Raw genomic sequence first — 18040 nt, forward strand, 5'->3', positions numbered from 1 at the left:
GGGGGGACAGCAGCGGCTGCAGCCTACCCCACGTTTTTTCACTATCGGCACTTGGGTTATGTTCGGTATTGAACAATTTCTACACGGCACAACACTTCGCGTTGCCCGGAATGTATTTGCAGAATATTGCACAATGTATATTTATACATGTGCAATAAATTCTGGGGATTTTTTGGCGATTTTTGATATTTTAATTATTAATTTTAGCGGAACGTTTTTTGGTTTTTTTTGGATGTTCTGATGTGTCGTATGCAGCGGAGGCGATACGTAACTGTCATAACGTAACGTAACCCGGCTCGAGCCTTGGCCTGACCAGCAGGTTAGGGGAGCCAGGGCTACGTTACGCTATGTGGACTTTATTGTACAGATACTCTTAATCTAGCATTTTAGGTACAATCTATTGGGGCTGTTAATATATAAATGTATGTATGTAGCTGTCTACAGGTTGCTGTTAGCAGCCGTAGGCAGCAGATACAATGCTTTTTTTTTTTTACAGCAAGAATTCTCTTCTGCCAGCAGTTCTGCCGGCGCAATCATCCTTTGTATAAATCCCACCGCTTTGGTAAACAGTCCGTTTGCCAGAGGGGGGAGGGGGAGTGGGTAGAGCTAAAGCATAATACTCTCGACTTAGTTTAGATTTAAATGTAGACTATAATTAAGGGGAACATATTGGTTGCCTTACATTGGCGGGAGGGGCAATTATATATATGTACATGTTTATCTTATTTATATCTTGTCTTCAATTTGTTTTAGTCTTCTTTTTGATTCTCCTCTGCCCACTGGTCCGGGGCAGCCAGAGCTATTGCTTGTTTTGTTTCCTTTTTCATTCCTCTTTCTTTGTTGTTCCGCCCTCTGGTCCGGGGCAGCCAGCATTGGGTTGAGTGTCTGTGTGGATGTGATGATGTGTGTGTATGTGGTTGTGCGCAGCAGTCGGTTGTCTCGGCAGTGGAAATGGCAGAATTCCACCACCTTCCAGTAGTTGTTGTTGCCTTCTCTCTTCCTCTCAGGGACTTCGCTGGCGGCAATTTGAGATCTGTAGGAGAAGGAGGAAACAGAAATTGCGCAGCAGAAATGCTAACGCTCATAGTTTTCAACAGCGGCGCCTTGATCGGACGCGTTTTGGCAGTCAGTCGCATGAGTCTTCTACTCTTTTTAAGTTCGCAGTTGTCCATTTCCATGTTATTAGTTGCTCGGTTCGGGAAGATGTTTGTCAGAGTGATCATTCCGTAACGGCTATTTGTTGCGCTCGCATATACTTCTGTGTTTTCCTTCGTGCGTGTGTATGTGTATTCAAATGTGGCAGCCATGGTTGTTGCAATCTTAGGGGCTGAACGGGACTTTGCTGGCGGTAAGTCTTCATTGCTGCTGTACATTTTGGCTGCTATTCTCTGTGTTTCTTGTTCCCGTTGCTGGCGGTGGTTGATATTCCTGGGCATTTGTGTTAGTGTGCGTGTGTGTGCTTCCATTGACTTGGCCGTTATCGCTGTGCCGCGAGTGTGTGTCAGCTATCTCAGTCAATGCTGCATCCAATGCCAGTCCCAATCGTTCAAGTCGCTGCCTTCTGCTGCTGACCGTCAGATCTATCGTGGCTATGGGAGCAGGCTCCAGTAACCTCCGTCTTGGCAGTATGACCTCGGTATAGTAGTTGTATTCTTGTGGTGGCGATACTGGGCGATCCATCCTGATCAGCATCCTCCGCATTTCGTCAAGGTTCCTATCGTGGCTGATTTGGTCTTCTTCTGTGTATGGGCGCTGATTAGGGATCATCTCGATTCTGTTCCATTGCTGCTTCGCGAGTTCCTTGGGAAGGTGTTTGCTAAGGTACTCGGAGTACCGGGGTCTTGTGATTCGGTGCGGTACGTAGGGGTCATTGACCACTTTGGCTGCCTCTATGTTGTGGTGTGATCTCATTTGTTCCGAGTACCTTTTGCATGCCCTCTCGTAGACTGCCTCTACCGTGTCCACTTCCAGGTCCCTGTGGATGGTGTCGTTCCTCACGTACCATGGCGCATTGCAAATCAGCCGAAGGGTCTTGTTCTGCTCGACTTGTATTCGTCCAAATTCTGCGCTGGTAGCCAATGGACCCCATACGGCCAATGTGTACTGCCAGATCGGTGCGATCATCTGCTTGTACAACATTACCTTGGTTTTGAGGTTCAATTTGCTGTTTGAGTTCAGGAGCCAGCGCAGTTTTTGGACCCTTGCCCTGACCTTGGTGACGATGTTGGTGATGTGCAGGTGGAACTGCAGCTTGGCGTCCAGCTTGACCCCCAGATATGAGTGCACGGCGACGCTACTGATTCGCTGGTCGGCGATGTGCGGCTGCAACTCATCTACTGGCTGCTGGATCGTGCGCAACGTATGCACTATGTGCACAGTTTTGGAAGCGTTGATCGTGATGCCCCATTGCTTTGCCCAGTTGCAGATGCTGAGCAGGAAGCGGTTGAGCTTTTGGGTAGCCATGAGCTGATTCATGCCAGTCGCCAGGATTGCTGTGTCGTCAGCATAGGTAGCCAGGAGCATACCCCTGTCGCGAGGAAGCGGCATGTCGTGTGTATACAGGTTGTATAACACTGGCCCAAGTACGCTGCCCTGAGGAACGCCTGCTGCAATCATTTTGCTTCCTGACTTGACGCCGCCTGTGCACTCAACATAAAAGGACCGATCATCCAAATAGTGGGACAGGACTCTGTATAACGCTACCGGCAACAACTGCTTCATCTTGTGCTTCAGGCCCGCATGCCAGACTCGATCGAATGCCTCCTGGATGTCCATGTATATGGCAGAGCAGTACAAATTGTTCTCGTAGGTGGACAAAATAAACTTCGAGACTCTCCCCAATTGGTGTTCAGCCGCGTGCACATGTCTGAAGCCAAACTGATGGTTTGGAATAGCCTCAACAAATCCATCAGCTTCCATCATCCTGGTCAGAATGAGACGCTCAAACAGTTTCGACAGACCCGAAAGCAGACTGATAGGGCGATAAGATGCCAACTTATCGGCGGGTTTTCCTGGCTTGGGGATCATGCTAACAGCCGCGTGTTTCCACCTGTTAGGAAAGCAACCAATCCTAAGGGAGCTGTTGCATATTAGCGCGAAGTATAACAGAGCAGACTTAGGTAGAGCCTTTATTGTCCGGTTGTCGATCCTGTCCATTCCAGGGGCCTTTTTCACCTTCAGTACCTTGACTTGTGCCTCAATCTCAGGAAGAGTGATCGCCCTGAATCTCAAATTGGGACCAGGGGATCCAAACTCTTCAAGAGACTCCTCGATTGCTCGTATGTCGGCTGCCGCGCTGGTCAGTACAGGCTTGAATCGCTGCTCCAGATGCCTCGCAAAGGACTCTGCCTTCTCCTCCGTGCTCTTACACCAGGGATCATCAGCGTTGTCTTCTCCATCGGCGCAAAACTTTCTCACGGGCAGATTGGCTGCTGGCTGCCGCTTCAATCCATTGGTCAATCTCCACAGCTTTGCCATGCTGTAGCGATCGGTGGGATCGATTGAGCCAATGATGTTGTCGGCGCGTCTGGCTTTGTCCGCTTCCAGCTCCTTGTGGATCCTGTTGCCAAGCATATTGAACAGCTGTCGCACTGCCGGGTCCTGATTCCGCTTCAGCATGTTCCTCAGGCGCCTCTTGGTGGCAATCATCAGCCGTATGCGATTGCTGACCTGGTACTCAGCTTGGACTCTAGGTCGGACGGGCCTCCTCAAACCGCTTGTGGCATGTTCAGCTGCCTCCAACACGTTCCTCTCCAGAATGCTCGCTGCGTCATCAACATCCTCTGCTGACCTGAGCTCAGTATTCAGATGGATGTGCGAGTCCAGCCACGATTGGAACCTCGAGATGCTGGCCCCTGGGGGCAAGAGGCGTCTCCTGTTCACCGCCTCCGCTGGAGACATGCTCAACTGAACCACCATTGGGAGATGGTCAGATGAGAGGTCGTTCAGATGGGATATACGCAGCAACTCGTCCCTCACGCCCTTGTAGACCGCGAAGTCGATTGCAGATGGTGTATGCCGAGTATTGTAAGGGTAGTGAGTGGGAGATCCAGTAGCCAGAATGTTGCAGCTACTTTCCTGAACGGCCCTGAGCAGCTTTCCACCTCTTCTACACGCCCTTGCGTTTCCCCACCACGAATTCTTCGCGTTCCAATCGCCGGCAGCAATGAATCTTGGCCCCAACTGACCAAAAAATGCCAAGAAGTCCTCCTCAGTCCATTCCTGCATTGGGGGGCAGTAAATGGAAGAGACCACCAGTCGGCCACCATCAGGCAGGGTCAGGGTAGCGGATGCACACTGAATGTGGTCCGTAGCTATATTCGGCAGGGCAATATGAAGGATTCCAGCTCTGACTAGGAGCAGGGATCCCCCACGACCAGTCCCAGATGGGTGATTGGCACCGTAAGTACAGTATCCATTGACGCTGAAGGTCTCTGAGTTTTTAAAATGAGACTCAGAGACCATCAGAACGTCAACTTCGTGTCTGCATGCAAATGCCGCAAGTTCGGCTGTCTTCCCTCGGAGTCCCGAGGCGTTCCAAAACACAATCTTTAGATTGCTGTGGTGACGGGTAGAGTAGTTAGTATTAGAATTATACATTTCTAGCAAATGAATTCGCCTGAATACTAGCATATAAGCAGTCCGTAAGCTTCGTCATTTGAGCAATTAACACATCCATTTTTCCTTCCAGCTTTTGAGTAGATTCAGCAGCGGCGGCCGCATGCTGGATCCGCTCCTGAGTCAGCAGGGTGATGAGATAGTCCAGTTTCTGGCTGAGCTCATCGCTAGAACGGACACTCTGACTGCTCACCACGGGCTGGAATCCAGTTGTGGTCGCTGCTGGCGGCACCGAATGCCATACTTGCCTCCCAGGAAGAGGCTGGGAATGACTCGCTGGTAGCCGTGTGCGGAGTGCATCGGCATAACTGCTCAATTGAGCTGGAGGAGCAGGAGCTCTTGCGCCAGAGCGCGCTCGCCGGCGGCTAGGTTGCTGCAGTGCTGGAAATCCCTGCTGGTTCATGACGGGTGGCTGGCGGGGACGCCGCAAACCCTGAGTGGCGGGTAAGGTAGGCATCGAAAGTTTATTTAGCATCTTGTTGGTCTGATCTAACCCATTTCTTCTTTTGTTGCAGTACTCCTTATACTTCACACAGCCACGGTAGCTGGCAACATGGGGACCTTCACAATTTGCGCATTTCGGCACCTCCTCCCGCTTCTTGGGACAGTCCTTAGGCTCGTGTTTATCGCCGCACTTCAAACAAATAACTGCTCGGTTGCAGTAATTCTTCGAGTGCCCGAACATCTGACACTTATGGCACTGGGGAACTCCTGGCGCGCGTATGGGCTTCTCCACCTTGACCCGTTGGCTGCAGATTGCCGTTAGTTCATAGATATTATTGTTAATCTCCTGCGGCTCTAGCTCAACCTCGAATAGGTCCAAAGGCTCCTTTGTAAACCTTTTAAAGATATTGGCAATATGCCTCACTTTATATCCGAGTCTTCCGAGCTGTTCACGCACCCAATCTGTGGGTGTGGAGCGGTGCAGGTGGCGTATAACAATACGCATTCCCCTCTCGCTCTTCAGGCGAAACGTATGGTGCTCAACACCTTGTCCCTCAGTTAGGAGCCGGATCAGGGCCCTATGTCCATCGATTGTGTGGCACATTACTTTCAAAGACCTATTAGCAGCCGGCCTGGTATCATATGTACCAGCGCCAATGGCATTATCGAAGCACTGTAGCAGGGGAAAGATGTCTGTAACATTAGGAATGTAAATAGGGGCTGGCCGCACAATTTTGGCGTCAGCAGTAGCAGCAGCATTTGTAGCGTGCGCAGTAGTAGGGGCAGGCGGGGGGGTGGTATGAGAAGTAGAGGGCCTGTTTGTGGGAACAGGTTCCTCGGCTTCTGTCTCTCCCTCGCTGCAGTCAGCATCCACATCCATATCAGCATCAGAGAGAATATTATAGTAATTTGATATACTCATCTGGTTTGGGTCCCGCTTCTCCTTGGAGGATACAATCCGTTTGACCATCTTGGCCGACACCTTTGTGATAGGCGAGGCCAGGGTGGTCGTCCGCTTCTTATTACGGGCCTCCGACTCCGCCTTCAGCATGGCCATCACCTTCTTCTCCTTTGCAAGTTTTTCCCGCTGTTCCTTGAGTATCTCGTGCAGAGTCATCTGGCTCGGCACGGATGCTGCAAGGGCAGTAGGATTGGTAGCGACAGCAGTGGCAGAACTGCCAGGGGCACAGGTAGCAGTAGAGGCAGCAGCAGCACGGGCAGCACCAGTAGAAACTGGCGTGCGTTGAGCAGCACCTACACGAGCAGCACTAGGAACTGTAGATGTTGAAGGGCGTTTGGCTGTGGCGGCAGCTACACGAGTAGGGGCGGTGGCTTTAGCAGCAGCACCAGGAATGGCAGCACAGGCAGTAGCAGCAGAGGCAGTAGCAGCAGAGGCTCTAGTTAGCATGGCAGAGGGGGGGGCGAGCAATGGCTTCACAGTGGACGGGGCCTGCATCAACTTGGCTGCAGCGGCAGCTGAGGTTGATGGCATATCACTGGTCAAGTCGGCCAGTGAGCTCGAGCGGCAGGAAAGGGGGCGTAGATCACTCTGCGATATACCCGACATTAGCAGCGAGGGGGGGGAATGCAGATCAACTTCGTTGTCTGAGCACGGGGCACTCGAGGCCAAATTAGTCTTCTTTTTAGATTTGGGGCACGGTTTACGTACCATTGTTTGATATTTGTAGCTTTTTTTTTGTGCAGCTAAACACAATTGTTAATATGCGGAGGGGGGGGGGTGGTCAGCAGCGGCTGAAGCCTACCCCACGTTTTTTCACTGACTGCACTTTGGTTATGTAAGCGGGTACTGAAAAAACTTCAACACGGCACAACACTTCGCGTTGCCCGGAATGTATTTATTGAATATTGCACAGTGTATATTTATACATGTGCAATATTGTTTCGGGGATTTTGTGGCGATTTTGGCTATTTAATTATTAATTATTGCGGAACGTTTTGTTTTTTTTGTTTGTTTGTCGTATGCACGGCGGCAATACGCAATTAACATAACGCAACGTAACCCAGCTCACGCCTTGGCCTGATCCAGCAGGTTAGGGGAGCCAGAGTTACGTTGCGCTATGGGGACTTTATTGTACCTATACTATGGAGCATTTTTAGTACAATTTGTTGGGGCTGTAGCTTAAAAATATATGTAAATAGCTGTCTACGAACTGCTGAGAGCAGTCGTAGGCAGCAAATACTATGCTTTGAACAGCACGAAATCTCTTCTGCCGGCAGTGCTGCCGGCGCAATCATCTTGTGTGAATATCTCTCCGCCTTGGTAAACAGTCCGTTTGCCAGAGGGGGGGAGGGGGAGTGGGTAGAGCTAAAGCATAATACTCTAGACTTAGTTTAGATTTAAATTTAGACTATAATTAAGGGGAACATATTGGTTGCCTTACGTTGGCGGGAAGGGCGATTATATATATATGTTATTTATTCTAATTATTGTCTTCTTGTTCCTTTCATTTGTCTTGTTTTGTTTCTCCTCTGCCCACTGGTCCGGGGCAGCCAGAGCTTTTGCTTGTTTGCTTCCTTTTGTGTGCGCTTTCGTTGGCTTGGCTGTACCAGCACTACACATTCCCGGCATGGGAACTCGCCTGTATGCCAGCGTACAGACAATCTGTCAACCTGGTCATTTGGGCAATTAGAACATCAACTTTCTCTTCCAGTTTCTGGGTGGCTTCAGCAGCGGCGGCCGCATGCTGGATCCGCTCCTGAGTCAGCAGGGTGATGAGATAGTCCAGTTTCTGGCTGAGCTCATCGCTAGGACGGTCGTTCTGGTTGCTCACCGTGGGCTGGAGTCCAGCTGCGGTCGCTGTGGTTGGAGTAGTCTGCCATACTTGCCTCCCTGAAAGGGGCTGGGGATGACTCGCTGGCTGCCTTGTGCGGAGTGCATCGGCATAGGTGCTCGTCTGAGCTGGAGGAGCAGGAGCTCTTGCGCCTGAGCGCGATCGCCGGCGGCGCGGCTGCTGCAGTGCTGGAAAGCCCTGCTGGTTGGTGACGGGTGGCTGGCGGGGACGACGCAAACCCTGAGTGGCGGGTAAGGTAGGCATTGATAGTTTGCTCAACATCCTGTTGGTCTGTTCTAACCCATTTCTCCTTCTGTTGCAGTACTCCTTGTACTTGATGCATCCACGGTAGCTGGCAACATGGGGACCGTTGCAGTTTGCACACTTCGGCACGTCCTCCCGCTTCTTGGGGCAGTCCTTGGGGTCATGCTTCTCCCCACACTTCAAACACACAACTGCACGGCTGCAGTAGTTCTTCGAGTGCCCAAACATTTGGCACTTGTGGCACTGGGGAACGCCTGGCGCGCGTATGGGCTTTTCAACCTTGATACGTTGGCTGCAAATTGCCGTTAGCTCATATATGCGATTGTTTGTCTCATGAGGCTCAAGCTCGACTTCGAACAGGTCCAATGGCTCCTTCGTGAATCGCTTCGGTATATTGGCAATATGCCTCACCTTGTAGCCAAGTTTGTCGAGCTGTTCGCGCACCCAGTCTGTGGGTGTGGACCGATGCAGGTGACGTATGACGACACGCATACCCCTCTCGCTTCGCAGTCGATATGTGTGGTACTCCACACCTTCACCCTCAGATAGGAGCCGTATTAGGGTCCTATAGCCATCTATTGTGTGGCACATGACTTTGAGTGATCCGTTGTTGGCAGTCTTAGTGTCGTATGTGCCTGCGCCAATGGCATTGTCAATGCATTGGAGCAGGGGAACGATCTCTGGGACGTTGGGGATGAATATGGGGGCTGGCCGCACAGTTCTGGCGTCAGCAGTAGCAGCAGCATCGGGTGCGTGTGCAGTGGTAGGGGCAGGCGGGGGGGTGGAGTGAGGAGTGGAGGGCCTGCTTGTGGGAACAGGTTCCTCGGCTACCGTCTCTCCCTCGCTGCAGTCAGCGTCCACATCCATGTCATCGTTGGCTACATCGTCAGCATCCGAGAGTATTTCGAAATAGTTCGTTATACTCCTCTGGCTTGAGACGGGCTTCTCCTTGGGGATTGCTGTCCGCTTGCTCTTCTTGGCCGTCGCCTTTATGATCGACGAGCCCAAGGTGGTCGTCCGCTTTTTATGCCGGGCCTCAAACTCTGCCATCAGCTTGGCAGTAGCTTTCCTCTCCATTTCCAGTTTCTTCCGCTGCTCCTTGAGGATCTCGTGCAGGGTCGGCTGGCTCTGCACAGGTGCTGCAAGGGCACCAGCAGAAACTGGGGGTCGTTGAGCGGCGTGGGCGGCTACACGAGCAGCGCTATCGGTAGTGGGAGCTGTTGCAGCTGGAGGGCGATTGGCTGCGGCGGCAGCTACGCGAGTAGGGGCGGTGGCTTTGGCAGCAGCAGGAATAGCAGCACGGGCAGCTGCAGCAGAGGCTCTGGTTACCATGGTAGCGAGGGGGGATAGCGATGGCTTGGTTGACAGTGCAGAGGACGGGGCCTGCATCATCTTGGCTGCAGCGGCAGCTGAAGTTGATGGCATGTCGCTTGTCAGGTCCGCCAATGAGGTCGAACGACAGGAGAGGGGGCGCAATAGTTGCGGGGAGGGATGGAGGTCATCTTCGCTGTCCGAAAAGGGAGCACATGAGGCCGAATTGGTCTTCTTTTTCGACTTGGGACACGGCTTACGCACCATTGTTTATACTTTGTGGCTTTATTAGCACAAATTTATACACGTGTGAAAACGTTGGAGGGGGGGGGGGGGGGGGACAGCAGCGGCTGCAGCCTACCCCACGTTTTTTCACTATCGGCACTTGGGTTATGTTCGGTATTGAACAATTTCTACACGGCACAACACTTCGCGTTGCCCGGAATGTATTTGCAGAATATTGCACAATGTATATTTATACATGTGCAATAAATTCTGGGGATTTTTTGGCGATTTTTGATATTTTAATTATTAATTTTAGCGGAACGTTTTTTGGTTTTTTTTGTTTGTTTGTTTGTCGTATGCACGGCGGCAATACGCAATTAACATAACGCAACGTAACCCAGCTCACGCCTTGGCCTGATCCAGCAGGTTAGGGGAGCCAGAGTTACGTTGCGCTATGGGGACTTTATTGTACCTATACTATGGAGCATTTTTAGTACAATTTGTTGGGGCTGTAGCTTAAAAATATATGTAAATAGCTGTCTACGAACTGCTGAGAGCAGTCGTAGGCAGCAAATACTATGCTTTGAACAGCACGAAATCTCTTCTGCCGGCAGTGCTGCCGGCGCAATCATCTTGTGTGAATATCTCTCCGCCTTGGTAAACAGTCCGTTTGCCAGAGGGGGGGAGGGGGAGTGGGTAGAGCTAAAGCATAATACTCTAGACTTAGTTTAGATTTAAATTTAGACTATAATTAAGGGGAACATATTGGTTGCCTTACGTTGGCGGGAAGGGCGATTATATATATATGTTATTTATTCTAATTATTGTCTTCTTGTTCCTTTCATTTGTCTTGTTTTGTTTCTCCTCTGCCCACTGGTCCGGGGCAGCCAGAGCTTTTGCTTGTTTGCTTCCTTTTGTGTGCGCTTTCGTTGGCTTGGCTGTACCAGCACTACACATTCCCGGCATGGGAACTCGCCTGTATGCCAGCGTACAGACAATCTGTCAACCTGGTCATTTGGGCAATTAGAACATCAACTTTCTCTTCCAGTTTCTGGGTGGCTTCAGCAGCGGCGGCCGCATGCTGGATCCGCTCCTGAGTCAGCAGGGTGATGAGATAGTCCAGTTTCTGGCTGAGCTCATCGCTAGGACGGTCGTTCTGGTTGCTCACCGTGGGCTGGAGTCCAGCTGCGGTCGCTGTGGTTGGAGTAGTCTGCCATACTTGCCTCCCTGAAAGGGGCTGGGGATGACTCGCTGGCTGCCTTGTGCGGAGTGCATCGGCATAGGTGCTCGTCTGAGCTGGAGGAGCAGGAGCTCTTGCGCCTGAGCGCGATCGCCGGCGGCGCGGCTGCTGCAGTGCTGGAAAGCCCTGCTGGTTGGTGACGGGTGGCTGGCGGGGACGACGCAAACCCTGAGTGGCGGGTAAGGTAGGCATTGATAGTTTGCTCAACATCCTGTTGGTCTGTTCTAACCCATTTCTCCTTCTGTTGCAGTACTCCTTGTACTTGATGCATCCACGGTAGCTGGCAACATGGGGACCGTTGCAGTTTGCACACTTCGGCACGTCCTCCCGCTTCTTGGGGCAGTCCTTGGGGTCATGCTTCTCCCCACACTTCAAACACACAACTGCACGGCTGCAGTAGTTCTTCGAGTGCCCAAACATTTGGCACTTGTGGCATTTGTTTGTCGTATGCACGGCGGCAATACGCAATTAACATAACGCAACGTAACCCAGCTCACGCCTTGGCCTGATCCAGCAGGTTAGGGGAGCCAGAGTTACGTTGCGCTATGGGGACTTTATTGTACCTATACTATGGAGCATTTTTAGTACAATTTGTTGGGGCTGTAGCTTAAAAATATATGTAAATAGCTGTCTACGAACTGCTGAGAGCAGTCGTAGGCAGCAAATACTATGCTTTGAACAGCACGAAATCTCTTCTGCCGGCAGTGCTGCCGGCGCAATCATCTTGTGTGAATATCTCTCCGCCTTGGTAAACAGTCCGTTTGCCAGAGGGGGGGAGGGGGAGTGGGTAGAGCTAAAGCATAATACTCTAGACTTAGTTTAGATTTAAATTTAGACTATAATTAAGGGGAACATATTGGTTGCCTTACGTTGGCGGGAAGGGCGATTATATATATATGTTATTTATTCTAATTATTGTCTTCTTGTTCCTTTCATTTGTCTTGTTTTGTTTCTCCTCTGCCCACTGGTCCGGGGCAGCCAGAGCTTTTGCTTGTTTGCTTCCTTTTGTGTGCGCTTTCGTTGGCTTGGCTGTACCAGCACTACACATTCCCGGCATGGGAACTCGCCTGTATGCCAGCGTACAGACAATCTGTCAACCTGGTCATTTGGGCAATTAGAACATCAACTTTCTCTTCCAGTTTCTGGGTGGCTTCAGCAGCGGCGGCCGCATGCTGGATCCGCTCCTGAGTCAGCAGGGTGATGAGATAGTCCAGTTTCTGGCTGAGCTCATCGCTAGGACGGTCGTTCTGGTTGCTCACCGTGGGCTGGAGTCCAGCTGCGGTCGCTGTGGTTGGAGTAGTCTGCCATACTTGCCTCCCTGAAAGGGGCTGGGGATGACTCGCTGGCTGCCTTGTGCGGAGTGCATCGGCATAGGTGCTCGTCTGAGCTGGAGGAGCAGGAGCTCTTGCGCCTGAGCGCGATCGCCGGCGGCGCGGCTGCTGCAGTGCTGGAAAGCCCTGCTGGTTGGTGACGGGTGGCTGGCGGGGACGACGCAAACCCTGAGTGGCGGGTAAGGTAGGCATTGATAGTTTGCTCAACATCCTGTTGGTCTGTTCTAACCCATTTCTCCTTCTGTTGCAGTACTCCTTGTACTTGATGCATCCACGGTAGCTGGCAACATGGGGACCGTTGCAGTTTGCACACTTCGGCACGTCCTCCCGCTTCTTGGGGCAGTCCTTGGGGTCATGCTTCTCCCCACACTTCAAACACACAACTGCACGGCTGCAGTAGTTCTTCGAGTGCCCAAACATTTGGCACTTGTGGCACTGGGGAACGCCTGGCGCGCGTATGGGCTTTTCAACCTTGATACGTTGGCTGCAAATTGCCGTTAGCTCATATATGCGATTGTTTGTCTCATGAGGCTCAAGCTCGACTTCGAACAGGTCCAATGGCTCCTTCGTGAATCGCTTCGGTATATTGGCAATATGCCTCACCTTGTAGCCAAGTTTGTCGAGCTGTTCGCGCACCCAGTCTGTGGGTGTGGACCGATGCAGGTGACGTATGACGACACGCATACCCCTCTCGCTTCGCAGTCGATATGTGTGGTACTCCACACCTTCACCCTCAGATAGGAGCCGTATTAGGGTCCTATAGCCATCTATTGTGTGGCACATGACTTTGAGTGATCCGTTGTTGGCAGTCTTAGTGTCGTATGTGCCTGCGCCAATGGCATTGTCAATGCATTGGAGCAGGGGAACGATCTCTGGGACGTTGGGGATGAATATGGGGGCTGGCCGCACAGTTCTGGCGTCAGCAGTAGCAGCAGCATCGGGTGCGTGTGCAGTGGTAGGGGCAGGCGGGGGGGTGGAGTGAGGAGTGGAGGGCCTGCTTGTGGGAACAGGTTCCTCGGCTACCGTCTCTCCCTCGCTGCAGTCAGCGTCCACATCCATGTCATCGTTGGCTACATCGTCAGCATCCGAGAGTATTTCGAAATAGTTCGTTATACTCCTCTGGCTTGAGACGGGCTTCTCCTTGGGGATTGCTGTCCGCTTGCTCTTCTTGGCCGTCGCCTTTATGATCGACGAGCCCAAGGTGGTCGTCCGCTTTTTATGCCGGGCCTCAAACTCTGCCATCAGCTTGGCAGTAGCTTTCCTCTCCATTTCCAGTTTCTTCCGCTGCTCCTTGAGGATCTCGTGCAGGGTCGGCTGGCTCTGCACAGGTGCTGCAAGGGCACCAGCAGAAACTGGGGGTCGTTGAGCGGCGTGGGCGGCTACACGAGCTTTGTGGTTGTGTGTCGACGGCGCGAGCACAATAAGACTGATTGGCCACAGTGACCCTCAGCTAATTTTATTTGTTTTCGCAATTTACATTTGAACGCATTTACAAATATTTTTTAACGGCTGTTATTTAACAGCTGAACCACTAATTACACATGGTTGGGACATTTAACTTTACATTACAAGAAATCAAGACACTCTGGCAACAACGTGCATTTGTTTACATTTGGAAATTGCATTGTAAGTATTAAAAATTATAAATTTAACAAATATAAGCTATATTAATTATAATTTCTTTGCCCATTTAATTACAGCGGACGTATATGTATATAGGTATGGACCTCTATCATCAGCTCACTGGATGGAATTGGGTCTGTACAAGTTGGCTTGAGCAGGTGTCAAAACAATGGACCCGGTGATTTCATCAGGCTGCTGCAACCTCAGGGGAAGTATAAAGCCGCACCGTAAGTGAGTAAGTATTTGATTTTTATAGATTGCTTCGCTTATATGCTTCCAGAGGGCGTGTCTTTCGGTGTGCGCCTTTCCACCATTGGCGCACTGGACGGCGGTGAAATTTCAGGTGACCTGGGAGCGGTCTGAGTAGATGCCCCGTGACGTCATTGGACTGCTGCAACTGCCATGGATCGAGCATTAGGCCAATGAGAAGAAGATTCACCAGTGGCTGCTGTAACTGTCGGACAGGCCTTCGTTGGATGCTGGATATACTGCGGTGCGGATTTGGCGAGCCAGTCAAAAGGCGATTCCAGGGACGGAAGTGTGCACCGGCAATGGACGAGGCCCGTGCAGAAGGGAGCATTGCAGCCGGCTCGCTGCGCCCAGCCAGAGGATTCGCAACAGGATAGCTGGCCACCGGATGGACTACTCGCCTCCGCTTTCGTCGTGGATTCACCAGGAGGCCGTCAGTAGCTGTGCCGTTTGCCTGTAGATAGAAGTAAGCAGAGTTATTGCCATCCAGATTGGCATTGATGATTTGTCGTCTTCTTTCAGGTTTTGGAGTAGAGATAGGCTGCTGCAGGCTGCGAAGCGGATTCGGAGAAGTTGCCAGAGAGTCATTCCGGATACGCAGGTCAATCCCGGCAGTAGGCGAGGCCCTTATAGAAGATGGCGTGGGAGGCCGCTCGCTGCAGGCAGCCATAGGAATTACAGCAGGACGGCAGGCCAACGGATGGACTGCTGGGCGCCAGATTTGCCTTGGATGCACCAAGAGGCCGTCAGTAGCTGTGATATTTGCCTGTAAATAAAGGTAAGCAGAATTATTGCCATCCAGGTTGGCATTGATGATATTTTGTCTTCTTTCAGGTTTTGGAGTGGCCATAGCTTTTGGTTGTGCAGCTTCTACACACACAGATGAGGCTTCCTGGTGCGGATTTGTGCAGGCTCGGCTTTCTTCGGCGGCAAATGCTGCGTCCATCTCGTCGTCGAGTTCCTTCTCAAGTTGCTGCTGCAGGGACTTCATCTGCTCTTCGAGAAGCTGCTCTGGAGTAGGCGGAGGGAGTTCGTGCGGTTCAAGCGGAGTCATTATGAGCCTTTGTATGTATTCAGGTTCAAAACGAATCTTCTGTGCCATTTCTAATCGATTCATTTCTCCTCTTCTGAGACATTGCGCCATACAATTAACCCAGATTATTGAGGGTCTCTCCTGCGGGATACCAAGGGCTATGCAACGCTCTTGTTCAAGGCGTTTCCGTTCGACAAGTGCTTCCTTGGCTTGGGACTCCCGGAGTTGGCGCTGTTGTTCAATTTCAAGCTGCTCGTGCCTGATTAAAGTTGGCAGCAGTAGTTGTTGTTGTGCTGCCTGCTGCAGGAGTTGTTGTTGGAGAGGCCGAAAGTGAGTTTCCAGCTGCTTTGTGTATCTTGGCCGGTCAAGCCTTTGAGGAATGAATGGCTGCATGATGAGTCTTTTTGCTTCCAGATTTGGATGGCGAAATAGTGAAGCTGCTAGTCTGCCGCTGGCTTTATCAAAGGTTTCTTCTGCAGAGTCAATGTTGTGTGCATCTCGGATAACTTGATTTCTTGTGTACCTGCTAGCCTTCACGATTTTCCGTAGGAGTTGGTTCTGTGCGCTTTCTACCCTGCAAAATTGTGATTCGCATACCAATGCTCCCCATACAGGTAAGGCATATTGCCATATTGGGGCGATTAATTGCTTATATATAACCATTTTGCATCTTTTAGATAGCCGGCTCTGATGACCAATGATCCAGTTCAGTCTTATGGCTGCTGCTCTCACTCGAATTGCTAACTGGGTGGTATGGGCATGTAGCACAAGTTTCCTGTCCATTATCAAGCCTAGATAGCGATGCCTTGGCTTACTTTTGATTGCTTCGTTGTACATTTTTGGCGATAGCTCACCTATGCCATTTGCAATCGATCGCCTTGTGTAGAGGACATGGACCGTTTTGCTGGTATTAAGGCTGATGCACCATTTGGAAGCCCAGGCAGTGAAGTGTTCAAGATAGCACTGATTTGTTCTAACCGCTGTACTGGCTTCTTTTTTAGCACATAGGATGATTGTGTCATCTGCGTAAGTAGAAAGCATCATGTTGTTGTATATATTCGACTCAATTCTTTCATTTTGTTCTGACAGGTGCGGTAGCGGCATATCCGACGTGAAGACTGTGTAGAGTACAGGGCCGAGGACGCTACCCTGGGGCACTCCTGCGCAAATCCTTCCAGGTCTCGAGCGTATTCCATTGTTTCCGTTTACAATAAATGTTCTATCTGCTAAGTAACTTTTTAAAACGTTGTAATATGTAAACGGGAGTAGCTTCGCTAGCTTAAGTAGTAGACCATTATGCCAAACTCGGTCAAAGGCTTCGCTCACGTCGATAAATACAGCAGAACAAAATAACTGTTTCTCATATGCATCAAGAATATACTGTGTAACGCGTGCCAGTTGTTGCTCCGTGCTGTGCTCTCTCCTGAATCCAAACTGATGAGAGGGAATAGCCTTCTCAAAGTCTTCGCATTCAAACATCCTTTCCATGAGCAAGGTTTCAAAGATTTTAGAGAAGCCAGCCAAAAGGCTAATCGGTCGATAAGAGCCAACTTCATTTGCATTTTTGCTCGGTTTTTTAATCATTGTAATAGCAGCACATTTCCATTGTTTGGGGAAATGGCCATGTCTCAAGATGCAATTGTAAATATTTGTCAAATGAATAATTACCTTTTGAGGTAGCGCTTTAATGACTCTGTTGTTTATTTGGTCCATGCCAGGAGCCTTTTTGTTTTGCAGAGATTTGATTTCCATCATAACTTCATTGGGGGAAATAGGCCTGAACGGGAGTCTATTTACATCGTATTCCCGCCCAAATTGTTGCCTCTGAAGCCAGGCAGGTTTAGTTGTTAAGCGTTTGAGCTGCGCTATTTCATTACACTCCATAACTACGCTATTTCTAAATTCGTCAGAGTTTATGAGTTTTGGTGTGAATCTTTCTTCTAAATGTGAAACAAAAGCTTCAGCTTTCTCCTCGCTACTCTTTGTCCACCTATAGCCTTCTCTACTACCACTACTGCTGGGAATTTTCAATGGCCAGTTTGGTTCTGGCTGCCTCTTTAAAGTGTTTGTTAAGCGCCATAGTTTTTGCATTCTGTAACGATCTTGAGCGTCTACTTTTTTGAAAAGGTTATTGATCTGGTTATTTTTAGCCTTACGAAGGGCCTTTTTTAGCCGATGATTTGCTGCGTTGTATAACCTTCGCGTCTCCAAGGTGGGTCTGCGCATGTGCTCCCTTTTATGCTGCCATTTGAGCCTTAATAGTTTCTGTGTTTTCCTATCTAGTGGTAGTTGCCCTGTGCGTGGGTGAGAACGCGGATTTATTAGTGAAGTTGCAGCCGCCGCTGCATTGTAGATGTTTTGATTTAGAATGTCGATCGCATCCTCAATGTCTTCTCCTGAGTTTATTTCCATGTTGAGATTGATACGCTGCGATAGGAAATCTTGGAATTTTTTGACATTTGCTTTGCTTGGTAGAAGTCGGCGCTTTGTTACCGGGACTGTCGTTGAGCCATTGATGCCCAGGTTAATGAAGATAGGAAGATGGTCTGATTGCAGGTCAACTGCTGAATAGGTGTGAATTCTGTCATAGTTTATGCCAGCATATACTGCCAAATCGATAGCGGAGGGCCTTTTTCTTTGATCAAATGGGTAGTGTGTGGCTCCCCCAGTGGCCAACACATTTAAGCAGGTGTTTGCATGGATCGTGTTCATTAAAACTCTGCCTCTTTTACAGGATCGCACATTTCCCCACCATGGGTGCTTAGCGTTCCAGTCCCCGCAAACTATAAATTTGGAGCCATAACAGAGTTCGCTCATGTACTTGAATAACCTTTTGAAGTGCTGCTCCGTCCAGGTGATAGTTGGCGGGCAATATATTGGCGCTAGAGCAATGACCTCATTATTGTTAGTG

The sequence above is a fragment of the Drosophila persimilis genome, unplaced genomic scaffold (genome assembly GCF_003286085.1).
Source record: "Drosophila persimilis strain 14011-0111.01,24,50 unplaced genomic scaffold, DperRS2 tig00001145-arrow-arrow-pilon, whole genome shotgun sequence".
NCBI classification, from domain to species: domain Eukaryota; kingdom Metazoa; phylum Arthropoda; class Insecta; order Diptera; family Drosophilidae; genus Drosophila; species Drosophila persimilis.